General features: G+C 36.5%; 9 non-coding genes across 9 annotated transcripts; all 9 read left to right on the forward strand.

Annotated features, from left to right (window-relative positions):
* Positions 1-9,225: 9,225 nt before the first annotated feature.
* Positions 9,226-9,307, forward strand: TRNAL-UAG (transfer RNA leucine (anticodon UAG)). The gene has a single exon. It is a non-coding gene; the product is annotated as a tRNA-Leu (tRNA).
* A 2,597-nt stretch (positions 9,308-11,904) lies between these two features.
* On the forward strand, positions 11,905-11,986 carry TRNAR-UCG (transfer RNA arginine (anticodon UCG)). Its single transcript has one exon. It is a non-coding gene; the product is annotated as a tRNA-Arg (tRNA).
* An 860-nt stretch (positions 11,987-12,846) lies between these two features.
* Positions 12,847-12,928, forward strand: TRNAL-UAG (transfer RNA leucine (anticodon UAG)). The gene has a single exon. It is a non-coding gene; the product is annotated as a tRNA-Leu (tRNA).
* An 856-nt stretch (positions 12,929-13,784) lies between these two features.
* Positions 13,785-13,866, forward strand: TRNAL-UAG (transfer RNA leucine (anticodon UAG)). Its single transcript has one exon. It is a non-coding gene; the product is annotated as a tRNA-Leu (tRNA).
* An 855-nt stretch (positions 13,867-14,721) lies between these two features.
* On the forward strand, positions 14,722-14,803 carry TRNAL-UAG (transfer RNA leucine (anticodon UAG)). The gene has a single exon. It is a non-coding gene; the product is annotated as a tRNA-Leu (tRNA).
* Positions 14,804-15,663: 860 nt separating this feature from the next.
* TRNAL-UAG (transfer RNA leucine (anticodon UAG)) lies at positions 15,664-15,745 on the forward strand. The gene has a single exon. It is a non-coding gene; the product is annotated as a tRNA-Leu (tRNA).
* Positions 15,746-16,600: 855 nt separating this feature from the next.
* Positions 16,601-16,682, forward strand: TRNAL-UAG (transfer RNA leucine (anticodon UAG)). The gene has a single exon. It is a non-coding gene; the product is annotated as a tRNA-Leu (tRNA).
* Positions 16,683-18,482: 1,800 nt separating this feature from the next.
* Positions 18,483-18,564, forward strand: TRNAL-UAG (transfer RNA leucine (anticodon UAG)). The gene has a single exon. It is a non-coding gene; the product is annotated as a tRNA-Leu (tRNA).
* Positions 18,565-19,423: 859 nt separating this feature from the next.
* On the forward strand, positions 19,424-19,505 carry TRNAL-UAG (transfer RNA leucine (anticodon UAG)). The gene has a single exon. It is a non-coding gene; the product is annotated as a tRNA-Leu (tRNA).
* Positions 19,506-20,205: the final 700 nt, after the last annotated feature.

Below are 20,205 nucleotides of genomic sequence, written 5' to 3' on the forward strand. Positions count from 1 at the left end.
CGCGCCATCTACGTCGTATACAGAGAATTTACACTGACGTTAAACGCTGAGAAATGGCTAATATATTGAAGATGAAATCTGTAAGGTGAAAACTGGAAAATGCCACCAGATACCAATCACAAATTGACGTTATCGGACAATATCAAGATTAATTATTTTGGATATGACGGTCACGGCCGTGAGATGCATTCCCAAAGGTCACCAAAGCGGACAAGTAATAATCAATCAATGTCACTCGACGGGTGCCCCCTATATTTCGCTCTTTCACTCTCGGTGTACTATCTAATGAATCAGTTTAGACTGTCATTGAGCCTGGCACAAAAGAACACAAAATGCAATCTTCAACCTGTAGTCCTTACAGAGTCCCTCCAAACGCCGAATCTACATGCTATACTGACAGCCTTTACAGTCACGGGTAACAGCAATAGGCCCGGGTATGATGACTGCCGCAAATCAAACTGGTCACCACAATGTCGGTAGATACGGGTTCAATGGCCACCCACCCCAAGTCCCTGAATCGTACCGTACATCACTTTTGCATGCCTCAAACATCCACATCGACCATTAGGAAGAAGAGAATAGACCGAAGCTAATAAACTGTATAGTACAGTGGCTCGTAAAGAAACTGCGATCCGTGCTATGTTAGTGTTTTGTACACGTGTTTTGGAATCACAGACAATTTACTCGCCTAAGTTACAAGCTTGTAGCCCGCTTTTCAAGAAAGTGTCCAGGCTGTCGATTCACACTGTGGATTTAAACAAGATAGTGCAGGCTACAATATTTCAGGATTTGTGGCCGTACCAACTTAATTCATCACTATGATCACACTAATCAGTAGAAGGTGTTCTGCATATATACATGGGAATGTTTTTAAAAGGCAGCCATATCACAAAGTTATACCGTATATTCCATAGCAACCGCTGATGTCCGGCAAACGATAACCACTGTTTATATCATATGTGGGGAAGGGGTGCAATTACCAATAAACAACACCGTTATAATGATACAATTTTGAAAATAGCGAGCTAAATTCGTCATCGTCGATAAGTCAGAGGTCAAGTCTGACGGGGATAGTACACATCGATCATGGTCAACAGATCAGCGGAAAATTCTGAATCAATCATCGACGTTCTTTGAAAAGAAAAAAAAAACGGCGAAATGTTACAAGTTGACGAGAAATTATTATTGCTAAGTGATGTCAAATGTTAGTGTGGTGGATTGCGATACACACAAACATCGCATTAATTGGAGATGATATATATCACTGAAATAATTTATAGAAAAATCGCGGCGCTTTATTTCTGATATACATTCTCTGTAAAATACATTCAATTGGATTACGCGTGTCAAATGCTCGGTCAAAAGTTGAGTAACTAGTGATTATTAGCCAATACCGGCATTCATCCTCCCGGTCTTTTCTCGCAGGCTACGAGTGATTACAAAACCAATTCCAATATGGACGGTATTATTTATTAGTGCCGATACGTATTGTTTAGACCCGGGGCATTTAATAGCATTTGTGAATTCATAGGGCGATGTACTGTATTTATCAACGTGTTTCAACCGAAATGACGCACGGATAAAAAACGGAGTCGCTAACTATAAACATGACGGCACACTGCGTGAGTGACATACAGCGCCGGACCGTAACCCCTAGCAACGATTCTCATCGGTAATTTGCACGCTATGACGTGTATTATTGTTAACGTCATAGAAAAAAATGCTGATTCTTATCGACAAAATACAACAATGACGTCAGAATTAGCAAAAGTAATTCATCAAAATTAGAAAATCTAATAAAATAATAAGAAGCGATTAGGACACAATCATCGCCTCCTGGCTCGGCCACCTACGAGAATAACGCAACATTCATGAGAACCCCCGCTATCGCTAGCCGTGCTAATGAACAGAGTAAAACAAGCACCCTAATCTCTCAATCTCAATAATTATTTCTAGATTACTTTGTGATATGCAATAATTAATCCATTATTAGATGGCTACTTAAAGATCTCTTCAGATCCCCAAGATACCGGATTATCTCCTTCCGCTCCAATTTTCTCCTTCGCCTACTTTGCCCACGTGACTGTCGCATCGTTTCAGGTGGTGCTCCCACGACGCAGGATTAAATACAAGTATTTATTGATTCTTGGGCATTTCCAGGATATTGTGCGAGAAATCGCGTACACGGTTGAAGTAATTTTTTTTGTCAAATCGTTGCGACGATTGGAAAAATTGTTCAAGACTTGAGCAGCCACGCGCTTTTGTGACGTCAAAATTGCGTAACTGGACGAATGCAATGTAGTTCAAATAGACAATTGTGTTGACTTAGTTGCCGTATGTCATTTGAAATATAAAAAAACCTTCAAAACAGTAATTTTATTGATGAATCGGGTGACCACAGGTCAATATCGACAATGTTAATAATGGCGTCTCTTACACCCAGTTACGTCACGGACGCACATGCTCGCTAGAGGGCGCGACTGTACTAGTATTTTGAATGACGTATACTCAAAACGAAAGCAAAGTACAAGTCTGGTCACACACATCTCGTGTGAACCAATAACCGAACATGTTAAAGAATTTAAATAAAAGTAGTTCTTGAACTGATAAAAACACTTATTACGCTATGTATTTATGATACGTACTACCTTCCCCTGACTGAGAATAGCTGGCCATATATAGGAAACCAATTGTATAGTTCGTTCAAAATCTACAAGTGGGTGGTTACATGAACAGTAATGTCACATGTCTTATGCCGCCAACCAGAACGACCGAACAATTGCTGATCAATGCCTAACATTTCGTCTTTAAAGCTGGATCCAATATTGTGACATTTTCAGTGTGGTCATGATAGTGACAATAAATCAACCGTCCCACTTGAGTCCATTTAGTAATAAGTGTCTGTATCGTCCTCTGTTGTGAGGATTTGACATTCAACTGTTTATGCCAACCGGCACCTACAGTGTTTATATTGGACAGAGGGCGCTAAACGCCGCTGGTTGGGATCATCTACGATAGAAACACAGATACAAGTCGGAGTTTCATCTCTTGTCCATGCTCCTTAGTTTGCTTCAGATAGCCTAATTAGCATTGCAAAGCTTCTCATCTCACATTCTCTTTACATCGTATATTAATTAAAAATATGATACGGTAATTAGCTAGGCTATACACCGTTATATAGCTGTCACAAAGACATCGTATAAAATGGCTAGGGACATACATTCTCACTTTCAAGGTTGAAGTATTTTCATGTCGAATTAAGAGGCACTAAAATTCAGGCGGTTCAATAGTACATTGTCACATCACGGGGACAGATGTGGAGGAACTGTTCGTTAATTATCCACTCCAATTCTCAACACATTTCAAGCATGCTATATTTGATAACCGCTTTTCATAACTAATTTTAAACACACAATGCTGTATTTCTATGGTGATTAATTTCATTCTGGCATCAATTCTCTAGTCGATACTCCTCGGTGGGCTGACTTTTGTGACTCCAGATTATACACACATTAGATTTTTCTGGTTTTTGTCTGATCCTGATTATCTAATTATTTAATTGACAAATCCCGCGGATTAAGTGATTAAGCTCAATAGAGATTCCAGCTCGCCACCTGCCTTGTTCCCGACCGATTGTGACACACACGCACGCACGCATGCCCGCGACTTACTAGAGTGCGTCCATGCAGTCAATAAACCCGGCGTCGCCATGGTAACCAATTTTTTTGTTTTGTTTTACATTTGATGAGTTGAAATGCAATACCACACCTGTGTGTCAAAAATATCCAGTGAATAAAAACGTAACACAATGTCGAAAGACGATGGGAATGTGTCAGCTATAATTTATCCATTGTTTTACTCAGCTGTATCGAATGCAGAATAGAGAGATAATAAATATAACCCTCGTGACTCAGGCTGACTCAATTTTCCTTCCTTGTGTTCCTTGGGGTCGAACTACATAATGATTTAGTAGACACGGAATATGAATTGTGCAAACGTTAGCAATTGTGTAATATTAATTATGTTTAAGGTACTGCATTCCAATTTGTAAATATATAGAGGTACCATCCCCTGACTACTATACAAACCATGAGGGGGAAATGATGAGATTGTGGATGGTTAATGAAAAACTTAACTGTAGAATTTTATGAAATTTGAAAAAATAGCTTTTTAAAATAAGCTTGATTTGTAAACAATAAACATGCTCCCAGTTAGAACTCTTTGTATGTTTTTGCAGGTCAGTTACATTGTAGATATGTTTGTCTAATTGGTAAGACACTCCAGCACCCTCAGAATGACATAAACAATTATTAAAGTGAGAGCAGGATATTATATTTTTGTAGTTAAAACGGCTTCATTCAAACATATTTTATGTTTTTAAGCTTGCTCTGTTTTACATATTTGCAAAGATGGAATGCAGCTTTGAATAATGAACGTCGTAACATTTCCGTTACGTCACTAAGAGCGCTACAGCGTCACTTTGCTGAACAAGTCAGCAATAATTCTAAATTTACATAGGCGCCTTCGTTGTGTCCCGGATTGAAACAAACATCGCCACATGGTATTCAAATATTAATTCCTACTGACGCCGTGATCAAGCTTCGAGCGTGGACGTTACGTCCCGTTTGTTCCATATAGGGACACTTCATCATGAGGTTACCATGGCAACAACATCGTTTGCGGCACGAACGGTTAGTGTCTGACGATACCATCAGAATATATGTACAGCAACGACCGCTAATATCGAATTGGAAAGCAAGCGTGACGCATAATTCTCTCAACTGCAGATAAATCACAGTTCAACTTGGTCAGCTGGCCACACACTGGATGAAAATATTTAACAATGACACGTGCTTGTAGGGCATATGGTGGTGTTATGTGTACTAATGAGTTTCAATTAAATCCCTGCACGTTCTGCAAATATACATATACTCATCTCAATAATTAGATTAAAAAACAAAATAAATAAATTTGATCATTCGCAGTTGTAGGAATTGAACGTCCGCACCGTATGAGCATAAACTTGAAGTTGATAAACATCGGAAATATTACGGGAAGAGAAAGACGATGGTTGTCAGACGGCTATTGTGCCATATGAGATGCGCACGCATCCATGAACTGGGTCCAATCGCTCACAGTACAACTACGCGTTAAACTATTTTGGAAACATAAACATTACATAGAACTAAAACAATGAGACAATCAGGAAACATGTAATTAATGGTAACTAGGAAACACCGCGTTTATATCAATGACGGTCTACGTATTGGGGGCGCTATCACAGTGCAAATTTATGTGGACGCGTCAGTGAGGCTGAAATCTGGACTCGTCCTATTTTAACATATCCGTACCCAGTACAAATGCAACTGCAATCACATGCCATCCGAAACACATTAATACGTGTGTTAAGTTAGTTTGCTGCCATTAAAATTTATCGCTAGATTTCATTGATGTTTACCACATGGCTATATTTTATGTTATTTGCTCACAATGAATCCAGAATAGAGTATGGTCACCGAAACTACTTTTCTCGCGAAAATGGCGATTATGATCTATTTACCCATGATTCCTAGAATCATATGTAGTTTTACGATGGGTACTTCTGAATTGTTGGAAAATGCTGACGAATACTATTTAGACAAAAAATCCAATTTTGCAAAGTTTCCGATAAATTGTCGTCCCCACAAATAAAAGCGGAAACCCAAAAGTCAATGACCTGTGTCAAAATCAACAATTACGTTATACTTTTGTAATATAAAAATGTGATAATTTTTTCTCTTTTTTTTTATTTTGGTCTATTTTACCGCGAAAAACCTTACATTATATACTGTGAGTGAAATGTTTGTTTTTTTTCGTGTCCACTACCAGTGCTATTAAAAATATCATGAAATTTATCCAATTTTGAAAGGCGAACATGATGCCTTATTTGTTCGAATAGATCCACCAATTCGTGGACTCTAGTATCGGACATGTCATCGGAGCATTCGCTACTGGAAAACAAATGAACTTGAGCAGGAGACCACATCATAGTTCGATCCCCGCCAGTATTGAAGACCATTCAATCTTGTGTGAATTAAACCCCCTTTTCACGAAAATTCTAGTATAATAATCTCAAACACCGTTTTTATTGAGTCGAGAAAATACAATTATAATGTTAGAAACACATTAAGCGTGGTAGGTGCGACCGCGTCTTTGTTCATTGCATCCAACACGTGCCTGACGGCCCCCGGAGACCCATCCAGTTCCGATGATAACCTGTGTACATTCCCTAGTGTTTTAAACATAAACTTTTGATCTCCTGTTTTATATTCGCGTTAATCTTGACTAATTGGGTGCACGAGTTTCCTAATAAAGACGCATAAATTATTTACGCTGCTGGACGTAAAATATAAACGTTTTCCTCGGCGGACCTAAATCACTGCGATGAGCAAAATAGACAAGTCCCCGTTTTCATTACGAGATCATTCATATTTTATCAGGGAGCACGGTGTTGCTGGCGTATAATAAATAGTCGATCAAGATTCACTTATTAGTCTATAAATTATGTGATCAGCGACGTTTCGTTGTAAGCATGACTCATTACGTACGTTATTTCCACTCTTAGAAGGCAGTGACACGATTTTGATTTCTGCTAAGTGGACACAGACTTAGCGCATTGACGATCAACAATTACTTCGAAGGTTATGTATTATCACGGTGTTACACACCAACCATTCTAGCAGAGTCATTGTCACGATTCTATACTGCCCTCTATCCAATTCTTTTAATATATGTGAACAATTTAAACATTTCTAGTACCGTTAATTTGGATATATATGTATTAATAGGTTTGCTGTTCTCATATATATGCAAGTTGATCGCATGGTGGCGCTACATCAAAATATGCTCGAGACTCGTCGACGTAGAACACTCTCGTGTAAAAGTAACGTTTTTGTTTTTATGAGCTTCTGCTAAATCGAATATATATATTACTGAAAAATGCGTAAAACCAGTTAATGATTTTCAATACAAATGTTCTGGAACGAAAACAGCACTGTGTTATTTCCAACCTAACGACGGTGACTGACCAAAACTGAAATGAACTAGGAAAGATTCAAATAATTTGAAAGCTCTACACATTATAGATATTTTGCTGAGCTCATATTTCCATAAAATAAATGAACGAGAGAAATCCATGGGAAAAATGACATTGTGATCCGCCGGTATTGTTAACCCCACTCTGGACGCCATTTTCACACTGGTTCTCAATTGACATTTGGTCATACATAGAAGTTCATAATTCAAAAACTCGTTTTTTCTGACTTTGAAATATTCAACCACGAGGAATAATTTAGCGAAATGTCAGAAAAATCCTTGTCAACTTGACAAGTCAAGTCCCAGTTAGCATCAGTATCATTTGTATCTGTTGTCCCATATTGGAAGATTGCATGTTTTGTGAATTCAATCTCTTAACCAATTGCACTTGAATTGAAGTACCCAATTGTCACATGCGCGACTCGCTGATAAAATGAGGGATTACGTGAAACCATTATGACCATCATAACCAATTATCCAATCAAATTGATCTTCTTTGCGACTCGCTGATATAACTGATGACGAACGTCTACTTTAGTTACAAGCCAAACCAATTAATTATTGCCACCAAGTTTATATTGCACTACACAGGCTCCAAATTGAGCACGTCAGTGATGACGTAGACATATTGTGACTGTGTCAACAATTTTTATAAAAGTCGCCCTCTAGCGACATCCAGAGCCTGGTGACATCGATGGTTGACAGGAAGGATTCATTTCATTTATTCATTTAAAACACAGAAAAATAATTTGTTTTTTTTTAATCACGAGCGACAGTAAACAATAACAATTACTTACAAATCTTATTTTCAAAGATGGAAATTAAGAAAAAACAACAACATGAAAATAGTAAACATGCGAGAATGATCGTGTTTAGCGACCAATCCCTCATTTTGCAAACAGTACACTATTTAGTATTCTAGTCATTTTGTTTCTCGCCAAGAAAACAAAAAACGGACGAACATTTATTCCTGACAAAGAGGGCGGACTTGAATATTTCAGAGCAGGATACACTAATGTGACAAACGGTGCTCAACAAAGATCACGTGGGTACAAACAAATCACGCAAGTTAATCAGACAATTCACAAGAAACAAAGCACAGTTATTTATATCAATATACTAATATTTTCCTGTGACTATTTATATCACACTGTATATCAATCTTCACATTAATATATAATTTCTATCTAATTTTACAAATGTTTTATAAATATTTGATTATCTAATCGAATCAAATAATTGAATTGAATATTTTTAACAGCCTTCTTAGTCATTTAGGTCCTGGACCGAAAAGTTTACTCTGATAATCTTATTTTTTTAATTTTTTAATTATCTACTTTTCACTTAAAACAATCTAAAAACCGTTAAAAACAAGTATACACGAATGTACACTTTATAATAGGATATTTCACATATAGAGTTTCGTAGGTAGCTTTAAAAAAACAAATTACTTAGCTTCAAGTGAAATAGAATTGTTTTGTTGAAATAACACCGTGTCTACAGATGTCTATTCGTACGTTATGTACTAGAATTAATGAAGGAGATTTTGATATATATATATATATTAGAGTTAGACAATTACCGCACTTTCAAATCATAAACACAATTTCTAATGGTTGCATACGTTCACCCAATAGTTTTCTTTATCTGGTCAGGGTATGGTTAAGGAGTTGATGGCATCGATGGTGACATCGATGGTTGACAGGAAGGATTCATTTCATGTATTCATTTGTAAAGTCAGTTACGAATATGGCACATACTTTAAAGGCATATCCATTCAAGTAACCAACTATAAACTTACAGGGAATGCTTATTTCAACCATGACGTAATACTAAAATCTACCGGTCTTCATTTTTAATCAAGGTTAAAAATTATACAAGCAAATTTTGATTTTAGAATTTGAGAATAGTTTATGTGTTAAAACAGCAGTCTCATCCCAAAAAATGTTTATTTTTTTATTTGGGCTTTTTGGAAAAGGGTTGGGAAACTGAAAGGGATAGAATTCTGAAGTTACTGTTAGTTTGTGATCTATGAAATGTGTACGTTAGTACAGAATTTGGGTTTAAATACCACGAATAATAAATCTAGAAATTAATTTCAAAATAATTGGATTTGTTCTGCCCGGGGCAATGTCTGCTACCAAAATGTCAGGTAGTGTGGCCGAGCGGTCTAAGGCGCTGGTTTTAGGCACCAGTCATTTCGGTGGCGTGGGTTCAAATCCCACCTCTGCCAGATAGACGATAATTTTACGAAATATGCATTTATCTGTTCCGTTGTTTACTGATATGCACATGTCTCATTCGTAGGCTGAATTCAACAAATATTTATTGCAAGTAACTACGGAATACACACCGTCTGATCGGTACAACTAAACTTGCCTCGTGGATCTTTGTTTATTTTCAATATTCTCGGAAAAGAGAGGTGAACTTGCACTATTCACAAGGAATAATAATTATACGATTTCATAGCTCAGGTGAGGCATCATTGTAACAAATAAGGTTATCATATTTACACTATTCTCAAAAATAAAAAATACAATTACAAGAACTCCCTTTCTCGTTTGCAATCCTCAAACTACGTCATGTGGGTGAGCCAAATCTGGGCAGATAGGGTAGATTGGTGTGCATCTCTTTGAAATATAGGAATATAGTGTTAAGATAATAATTGGAGTGTTTCATAGATTGAGGGTCATTTTGGTTTTGTTTTTTGGTTTCTTGAGCCTTGCGTTTTCAGTCTGAACTCTCTACAGTCAGTATTTGTTAATCAAAGGAAACCAACAAAACAGTTTGATGTGACATAACACATTATACCAATATATGACAAATTTAGTTTGTAAATAGGTATACATTTTTTACAAAATTGTGTGAAAGGGATGTATATTTTCTTATTTGGGTTTTTTGGAAAAGGGTTGGGAAACTGAAAGGGATAGAATTCTGAAGTTACTGTTAGTTTGTGATCTATGAAATGTGTACATTAGTACAGAATTTGGGTTTAAATACCACGAATAATAAATCTAGAAATTAATTCAAAAATAATTGGATTTGTTCCTGGGCAATGTCTGCTACCAAAATGTCGGGTAGCGTGGTCGAGTCGTCTAAGGCGCTGGTTTTAGGCACCAGTCATTTCGACTGGCGTGGGTTCCAATCCCACCGCTGCCAGATAGACGATAATTTTACGAAATTTGCATTTATCTGAGCATAACTCTGTTCCGTTATTTACTGTTATGCACATGTCTCATTCGTACGTTGAATTCAACAAATATTCATTGCAAGTAACTGCGGAATGCACACCGTCTGATCGGTACAACTAAACTTGCCTCGTGAATCTTTGTTTAATTTCAATATTCGCGGAAAAGAGAGGTGAACTTGCACGAATCACTGCCAGATTGACGATAATTTTACAAAATTTGCATTTATCAGAGCATAACTCTGCTCCGTTGATTACTGATATTCACATGTCTCATTCGTACGTTGAATACAACAAATATTCATTGCAAGTAACTGCGGAATCCACACCGTCTGATTGGTACAACTAAACGTGCCTCGTGGATCTTTGTTTAATTTCAATATTCGCGGAAAAGAGAGGTGAACTTGCACGAATCACTGCCAGATTGACGATAATTTTACGAAATTTGCATTTATCTGAGCATAACTCTGTTCCGTTGTTTACTGATATGCACATGTCTCATTCGTACGTTGAATTCAACAAATATTCATTGCAAGTAACTGCGGAATGCACACCGTTTGATCGGTACAACTAAACTTGCCTCGTGAATCTTTGTTTAATTTCAATATTCGCGGAAAAGAGAGGTGAGCTTGTACGATTCACAAGAAATAATAATTATACGATTTCATAGCTCGCGCGAGGCATCATTGTCACAAATACCGTTAATATATTTACACGATTCTCAAAAAATAAAAAATACAATTACAAGAACCCCCTTTCGCGTTTGCAATCCTCAAACTACGTCATGTGGTTGAGCCAAATCTGGGCAGATAGGGTAGATTGGGGTGCATCTCTTTGAAATATAGGAATATAGTTTTAAGATAATAATTGGAGTGTTTCATAGATTGAGGGTCATTTTGGTTTTGTTTTTTGGTTTCTTGAGCCTTGCGTTTTCAGTCTGAACTCTCCACAGTCAGTATTTGTTAATCAAAGGAAACCAACAAACAGAGGTGAGCTTGTACGATTCACAAGAAATAATAATTATACGATTTCATAGCTCGCTCGAGGCATCATTGTCACAAATAAGGTTAACATATTTACACTATTCTCAAAAATAAAAAATACAATTACAAGAACCCTCCCTCTCGTTTGCAAGCCTCAAACTACGTCATGTCGTTGAGCCAAATCTGGGCAGATAGGGTAGTTTGGGGTGCATCTCTTTGAAATATAGGAATATAGTTTTAAGATAAAAATTGGAGTGTTTCATAGATTGAGGGTCATTTTAGTTTTGTTTTTTGGTTTCTTGAGCCTTGCGTTTTCAGTCTGAACTCTCCACAGTCAGTATTTGTTAATCAAAGGAAACCAACAAAACAGTTTGATGTGACATAACACATTATACCAATATATGACAAATTTAGTTTGTAAATAGGTATACATTTTTTATAAAATTTTGTGAAAGGGATGTATATTTTCTTATATGGGTTTTTTGGAAAAGGGTTGGGGAACTGAAAGGGATAGAATTCTGAAATTACTGTTAGTTTGTGATCTATGAAATGTGTACGTTAGTACAGAATTTGGGTTTAAATACCACGAATAATAAATCTAGAAATTAATTTCAAATTAATTGGATTTGTTCCTGGGCAATGTCTGCTATGAAAATGTCAGGTAGCGTGGCCGAGCGGTCTAAGGCGCTCGTTTTCGGCACCAGTCATTTCGATGGCGTGGGTTCGAATCCCACCGCTGCCAGATTGACGGTAATTTTACAAAATTTGCATTTATCTGATCATAACTCTGTTCCGTTGTTTACTGATATGCACATGTCTCATTCGTACGTTGAATTCAACAAATATTCATTGCAAGTAACTGCGGAATGCACACCGTCTGATCGGTACAACTAAACTTGCCTCGTGGATCTTTGTTCAATATTCGCGGTAAAGAGAAGTGAGCTTGTACGATTAACAAGAAATAATAATAATACGATTTCATAGCTCGCGCCAGGCATCATTGTCACAAATAACGTTAACATATTTACACGATACTGAAAAATAAAAAATACAATTTCAAGAACCCCCTTTCTCGTTTGCAATCCTCAAACTACGTCATGTGGTTGAGCCAAATCTGGGCAGATAGGGTAGATTGGTGTGCATCTCTTTGAAATATAGGAAAATAATGTTAAGATAATAATTGGAGTGTTTCATAGATTGAGGGTCATTTTGGTTTTGTTTTTTGGTTTCTTGAGCCTTGCGTTTTCAGTCTGAACACTCTACAGTCAGTATTTGCTAATGAAAGGAAACCAAAAAAAAAAAAAAAAAACAGTTTGATGTGACATAACACATTATACCAATATATGACAAATTTAGTTTGTAAATAGGTATACATTTTTTATAAAATTTTGTGAAAGAGATGTATACTTTCTTATTTGAGCTTTTTGGAAAAGGGTTGGGAAACTGAAAGGAATAGAATTCTGAAATTACTGTTAGTTTGTGACCTATGAAATGTGTACGTTAGTACAGAATTTGGGTTTAAATACCACGAATAATAAATCTAGAAATTAATTTCAAAATAATTGGATTTGTTCATGGGCAATGTCTGCTACGAAAATGTCAGGTAGCGTGGCCGAGCGGTCTAAGGCGCTGGTTTTAGGCACCAGTCATTTCGATGGCGTGGGTTAGAATCCCACCGCTGCCAGAATGACGATAATTTTACAAAATTTGCATTTATCTGAGCATAACTCTGTTCCATTGTTTACTGATATGCACATGTCTCATTCGTACGTTGAATTCAACAAATATTCATTGCAAGTAACTGCGGAATGCACACCGTCTGGTCGCTACAACTAAACTTGCCTCGTGGATCTTTGTTTAATTTCAATATTCGCGGTAAAGAGAGGTGAGCTTGTACGATTCACAAGAAATAATAATTATACGATTTCATAGCTCGCGCGAGGCATCATTGTCACAAATAACGTTAACATATTTACACGATTCTCAAAAAATAAAAAATACAATTACAAGAACCCTCCCTCTCGTTTGCAAGCCTCAAACTACGTCATGTCTTTGAGCCAAATCTGGGCAGATAGGGTAGATTGGGGTGCATCTCTTTGAAATATAAGAATATAGTTTTAAGATAATAATTGGAGTGTTTCATAGATTGAGGGTCATTTTGGTTTTGTTTTTTGGTTTCTTGAGCCTTGCGTTTTCAGTCTGAACTCTCCACAGTCAGTATTTGTTAATCACAGGAAACCAACAAAACAGTTTGATGTGACATAACACATTATACCAATATATGACAAATTTAGTTTGTAAATAGGTATACAATGTTTACAAAATGTTGTGAAAGGGATGTATATTTTCTTATTTGGGCTTTTTGGAAAAGGGTTGGGAAACTGAAAGGGATAGAATTCTGAAGTTACTGTTAGTTTGTGATCTATGAAATGTGTACGTTAGTACAGAATTTGGGTTTAAATACCACGAATAATAAATCTAGAAATTAATTTCAAAATAATTGGATTTGTTCCTGGGCAATGTCTGCTACGAAAATGTCAGGTAGCGTGGCCGAGTGGTCTTAGGCTCTGGTTTTAGGCACCAGTCATTTCGATGGCGTGGGTTCGAATCCCACCGCTGCCAGAATGACGATAATTTTACAAAATTTGCATTTATCTGAGCATAACTCTGTTCCGTTGTTTACTGATATGCACATGTCTCATTCGTACGTTGAATTCAACAAATATTCATTGCAAGTAACTGCGGAATGCACACCGTCTGGTCGCTACAACTAAACTTGCCTCGTGGATCTTTGTTTAATTTCAATATTCGCGAAAAGAGAGGTGAACTTGCACGAATTACAAAGAATAATAATTATACGATTTCATAGCTCGCGCGAGGCATCATTGTCACAAATAACGTTAACATATTTACACGATTCTCAAAAAATAAAAAATACAATTACAAGAACACTCCCTCTCGTTTGCAAGCCTCAAACTACGTCATGTCTTTGAGCCAAATCTGGGCAGATAGGGTAGATTGGGATGCATCTCTTTGAAATATAAGAATATAGTTTTAAGATAATAATTGGAGTGTTTCATAGATTGAGGGTCATTTTGGTTTTGTTTTTTGGTTTCTTGAGCCTTGCGTTTTCAGTCTGAACTCTCCACAGTCAGTATTTGTTAATCACAGGAAACCAACAAAACAGTTTGATGTGACATAACACATTATACCAATATATGGCAAATTTAGTTTGTAAATAGGTATACAATGTTTACAAAATGTTGTGAAAGGGATGTATATTTTCTTATTTGGGCTTTTTGGAAAAGGGTTGGGAAACTGAAAGGGATAGAATTCTGAAATTACTGTTAGTTTGTGATCTATGAAATGTGTACGTTAGTACAGAATTTGGGTTTAAATACCACGAATAATAAATCTAGAAATTAATTTCAAAATAATTGGATTTGTTCCTGGGCAATGTCTGCTACGAAAATGTCAGGTAGCGTGGCCGAGCGGTCTAAGGCGCTGGTTTTAGGCACCAGTCATTTCGATGGCGTGGGTTCGAATCCCACCGCTGCCAGAATGACGATAATTTTACAAAATTTGCATTTATCTGAGCATAACTCTGTTCCGTTGTTTACTGATATGCACATGTCTCATTCGTACGTTGAATTCAACAAATATTCATTGCAAGTAACTGCGGAATGCACACCGTCTGATCAGTACAACTAAACGTGCCTCATGGATCTTTGTTTAATTTCAATATTCGCGAAAAGAGAGGTGAACTTGCACGAATTACAAAGAATAATAATTATACGATTTCATAGCTCGCGCGAGGCATCATTGTCACAAATAACGTTAACATATTTACACTATTCTCAAAAATAAAAAATACAATTACAAGAACCCCCTTTCGCGTTTGCAATCCTCAAACTACGTCATGTGGTTGAGCCAAATCTGGGCAGATAGGGTAGATTGGTGTGCATCTCTTTGAAATATAGGAATATAGTGTTAAGATAATAATTGGAGTGTTTCATAGATTGAGGGTCATTTTGGTTTTGTTTTTTGGTTTCTTGAGCTGTTCGTTTTCAGTCTGAACTCTCTACAGTCAGTATTTGCTAATGAAAGGAAACCAAAAAAAAAAAAACAGTTTGATGTGACATAACACATTATACCAATATATGACAAATTTAGTTTGTAAATAGGTATACATTTTTGATAAAATTTTGTGAAAGAGATGTATACTTTCTTATTTGAGCTTTTTGGAAAAGGGTTGGGAAACTGAAAGGGATAGAATTCTGAAGTTACTGTTAGTTTGTGATCTATGAAATGTGTACGTTACTACAGAATTTGGGTTTAAATACCACGAATAATAAATCTAGAAATTAATTTCAAAATAATTGGATTTGTTCCTGGGCAATGTCTGCTACGAAAATGTCAGGTAGCGTGGCCGAGCGGTCTAAGGCGCAGGTTTTAGGCACCAGTCATTTCGATGGCGTGGGTTCGAATCCCACCGCTGCCAGAATGACGATAATTTTACAAAATTTGCATTTATCTGAGCATAACTCTGTTCCGTTGTTTACTGATATGCACATGTCTCATTCGTACGTTGAATTCAACAAATATTCATTGCAAGTAACTGCGGAATGCACACCGTCTGATCGGTACAACTAAACGTGCCTCATGGATCTTTGTTTAATTTCAATATTCGCGAAAAGAGAGGTGAACTTGCACGAATTACAAAGAATAATAATTATACGATTTCATAGCTCGCGCGAGGCATCATTGTCACAAATAACGTTAACATATTTACACGATTCTCAAAAAATAAAAAATACAATTACAAGAACACTCCCTCTCGTTTGCAAGCCTCAAACTACGTCATGTCTTTGAGCCAAATCTGGGCAGATAGGGTAGATTGGGATGCATCTCTTTGAAATATAAGAATATAGTTTTAAGATAATAATTGGAGTGTTTCATAGATTGAGGGTCATTTTGGTTTTGTTTTTTGGTTTCTTGAGCCTTGCGTTTTCAGTCTGAACTCTCCACAGTCAGTATTTGTTAATCACAGGAAACCAACAAAACAGTTTGATGTGACATAACACATTATACCAATATATGGCAAATTTAGTTTGTAAATAGGTATACAATGTTTACAAAATGTTGTGAAAGGGATGTATATTTTCTTATTTGGGCTTTTTGGAAAAGGGTTGGGAAACTGAAAGGGATAGAATTCTGAAATTACTGTTAGTTTGTGATCTATGAAATGTGTACGTTAGTACAGAATTTGGGTTTAAATACCACGAATAATAAATCTAGAAATTAATTTCAAAATAATTGGATTTGTTCCTGGGCAATGTCTGCTACGAAAATGTCAGGTAGCGTGGCCGAGCGGTCTAAGGCGCTGGTTTTAGGCACCAGTCATTTCGATGGCGTGGGTTCGAATCCCACCGCTGCCAGAATGACGATAATTTTACAAAATTTGCATTTATCTGAGCATAACTCTGTTCCGTTGTTTACTGATATGCACATGTCTCATTCGTACGTTGAATTCAACAAATATTCATTGCAAGTAACTGCGGAATGCACACCGTCTGATCAGTACAACTAAACGTGCCTCATGGATCTTTGTTTAATTTCAATATTCGCGAAAAGAGAGGTGAACTTGCACGAATTACAAAGAATAATAATTATACGATTTCATAGCTCGCGCGAGGCATCATTGTCACAAATAACGTTAACATATTTACACTATTCTCAAAAATAAAAAATACAATTACAAGAACCCCCTTTCGCGTTTGCAATCCTCAAACTACGTCATGTGGTTGAGCCAAATCTGGGCAGATAGGGTAGATTGGTGTGCATCTCTTTGAAATATAGGAATATAGTGTTAAGATAATAATTGGAGTGTTTCATAGATTGAGGGTCATTTTGGTTTTGTTTTTTGGTTTCTTGAGCTGTTCGTTTTCAGTCTGAACTCTCTACAGTCAGTATTTGCTAATGAAAGGAAACCAAAAAAAAAAAAACAGTTTGATGTGACATAACACATTATACCAATATATGACAAATTTAGTTTGTAAATAGGTATACATTTTTGATAAAATTTTGTGAAAGAGATGTATACTTTCTTATTTGAGCTTTTTGGAAAAGGGTTGGGAAACTGAAAGGGATAGAATTCTGAAGTTACTGTTAGTTTGTGATCTATGAAATGTGTACGTTACTACAGAATTTGGGTTTAAATACCACGAATAATAAATCTAGAAATTAATTTCAAAATAATTGGATTTGTTCCTGGGCAATGTCTGCTACGAAAATGTCAGGTAGCGTGGCCGAGCGGTCTAAGGCGCAGGTTTTAGGCACCAGTCATTTCGATGGCGTGAGTTCGAATCCCACCGCTGCCAGAATGACGATAATTTTACAAAATTTGCATTTATCTGAGCATAACTCTGTTCCGTTGTTTACTGATATGCACATGTCTCATTCGTACGTTGAATTCAACAAATATTCATTGCAAGTAACTGCGGAATGCACACCGTCTGATCGGTACAACTAAACGTGCCTCATGGATCTTTGTTTAATTTCAATATTCGCGAAAAGAGAGGTGAACTTGCACGAATTACAAAGAATAATAATTATACGATTTCATAGCTCGCGCGAGGCATCATTGTCACAAATAACGTTAACATATTTACACGATTCTCAAAAAATAAAAAATACAATTACAAGAACCCTCCCTCTCGTTTGCAAGCCTCAAACTACGTCATGTCTTTGATCCAAATCTGGGCAGATAGGGTAGATTGGGGTGCATCTCTTTGAAATATAAGAATATAGTTTTAAGATAATAATTGGAGTGTTTCATAGATTGGGGGTCATTTTGGTTTTGTTTTTTGGTTTCTTGAGCTGTTCGTTTTCAGTCTGAACTCTCTACAGTCAGTATTTGCTAATGAAAGGAAACCAAAAAAAAAACAGTTTGATGTGACATAACACATTATACCAATATATGACAAATTTAGTTTGTAAATAGGTATACATTTTTTATAAAATTTTGTGAAAGGGATGTATACTTTCTTATTTGAGCTTTTTGGAAAAGGGTTGGGAAACTGAAAGGGATAGAATTCTGAAGTTACTGTTAGTTTGTGATCTATGAAATGTGTACGTTAGTACAGAATTTGGGTTTAAATACCACGAATAATAAATCTAGAAATTAATTTCAAAAAAATTGGATTTGTTCCTGGGCAATGTCTGCTACGAAAATGTCAGGTAGCGTGGCCGAGCGGTCTAAGGCGCTGGTTTTAGGCACCAGTCATTTCGATGGCGTGGGTTCGAATCCCACCGCTGCCAGAATGACGATAATTTTACAAAATTTGCATTTATCTGAGCATAACTCTGTTCCGTTGTTTACTGATATGCACATGTCTCATTCGTACGTTGAATTCAACAAATATTCATTGTAAGTAACTGCGGAATGCACACCGTCTGATCGGTACAACTAAACGTGCCTCATGGATCTTTGTTTAATTTCAATATTCGCGAAAAGAGAGGTGAACTTGCGCGAATTACAAAGAATAATAATTATACAATTTCATAGCTCGCGCGAGGCATCATTGTCACAAATAACGTTAACATATTTACACGATTCTCAAAAAATAAAAAATACAATTACAAGAACCCTCCCTCTCGTTTGCAAGCCTCAAACTACGTCATGTCTTTGAGCCAAATCTGGGCAGATAGGGTAGATTGGGGTGCATCTCTTTGAAATATAAGAATATAGTTTTAAGATAATAATTGGAGTGTTTCATAGATTGGGGGTCATTTTGGTTTTGTTTTTTGGTTTCTTGAGCTGTTCGTTTTAAGTCTGAACTCTCTACAGTCAGTATTTGCTAATGAAAGGAAACCGAAAAAAAAAACAGTTTGATGTGACATAACACATTATACCAATATATGACAAATTTAGTTTGTAAATAGGTATACATTTTTTATAAAATTTTGTGAAAGGGATGTATACTTTCTTATTTGAGCTTTTTGGAAAAGGGTTGGGAAACTGAAAGGGATAGAATTCTGAAGTTACTGTTAGTTTGTGATCTATGAAATGTGTACGTTAGTACAGAATTTGGGTTTAAATACCACGAATAATAAATCTAGAAATTAATTTCAAAATAATTGGATTTGTTCCTGGGCAATGTCTGCTACGAAAATGTCAGGTAGCGTGGCCGAGCGGTCTAAGGCGCTGGTTTTAGGCACCAGTCATTTCGATGGCGTGGGTTCGAATCACACCGCCGCCAGAATGACGATAATTTTACAAAATTTGCATTTATCTGAGCATAACTCTGTTCCGTTGTTTACTGATATGCACATGTCTCATTCGTACGTTGAATTCAACAAATATTCATTGCAAGTAACTGCGGAATGCACACCGTCTGGTCGCTACAACTAAACTTGCCTCGTGGATCTTTGTTTAATTTCAATATTCGCGGTAAAGAGAGGTGAGCTTGTACGATTCACAAGAAATAATAATTATACGATTTCATAGCTCGCGCGAGGCATCATTGTCACAAATAACGTTAACATTTTTACACGATTCTCAAAAAATGAAAAATACAATTACAAGAACCCTCCCTCTCGTTTGCAAGCCTCAAACTACGTCATGTCTTTGAGCCAAATCTGGGCAGATAGGGTAGATTGGGATGCATCTCTTTGAAATATAAGAATATAGTTTTAAGATAATAATTGGAGTGTTTCATAGATTGAGGGTCATTTTGGTTTTATTTTTTGGTTTCTTGAGCCTTGCGTTTTCAGTCTGAACTCTCCACAGTCACTATTTGTTAATCACAGGAAACCAACAAAACAGTTTGATGTGACATAACACATTATACCAATATATGACAAATTTAGTTTGTAAATAGGTATACAATGTTTACAAAATGTTGTGAAAGGGATGTATATTTTCTTATTTGGGCTTTTTGGAAAAGGGTTGGGAAACTG

This window comes from Saccoglossus kowalevskii, chromosome 13 (assembly GCF_978046115.1).
Source record: "Saccoglossus kowalevskii chromosome 13, keSacKowa6.1, whole genome shotgun sequence".
Classification (NCBI taxonomy): domain Eukaryota; kingdom Metazoa; phylum Hemichordata; class Enteropneusta; family Harrimaniidae; genus Saccoglossus; species Saccoglossus kowalevskii.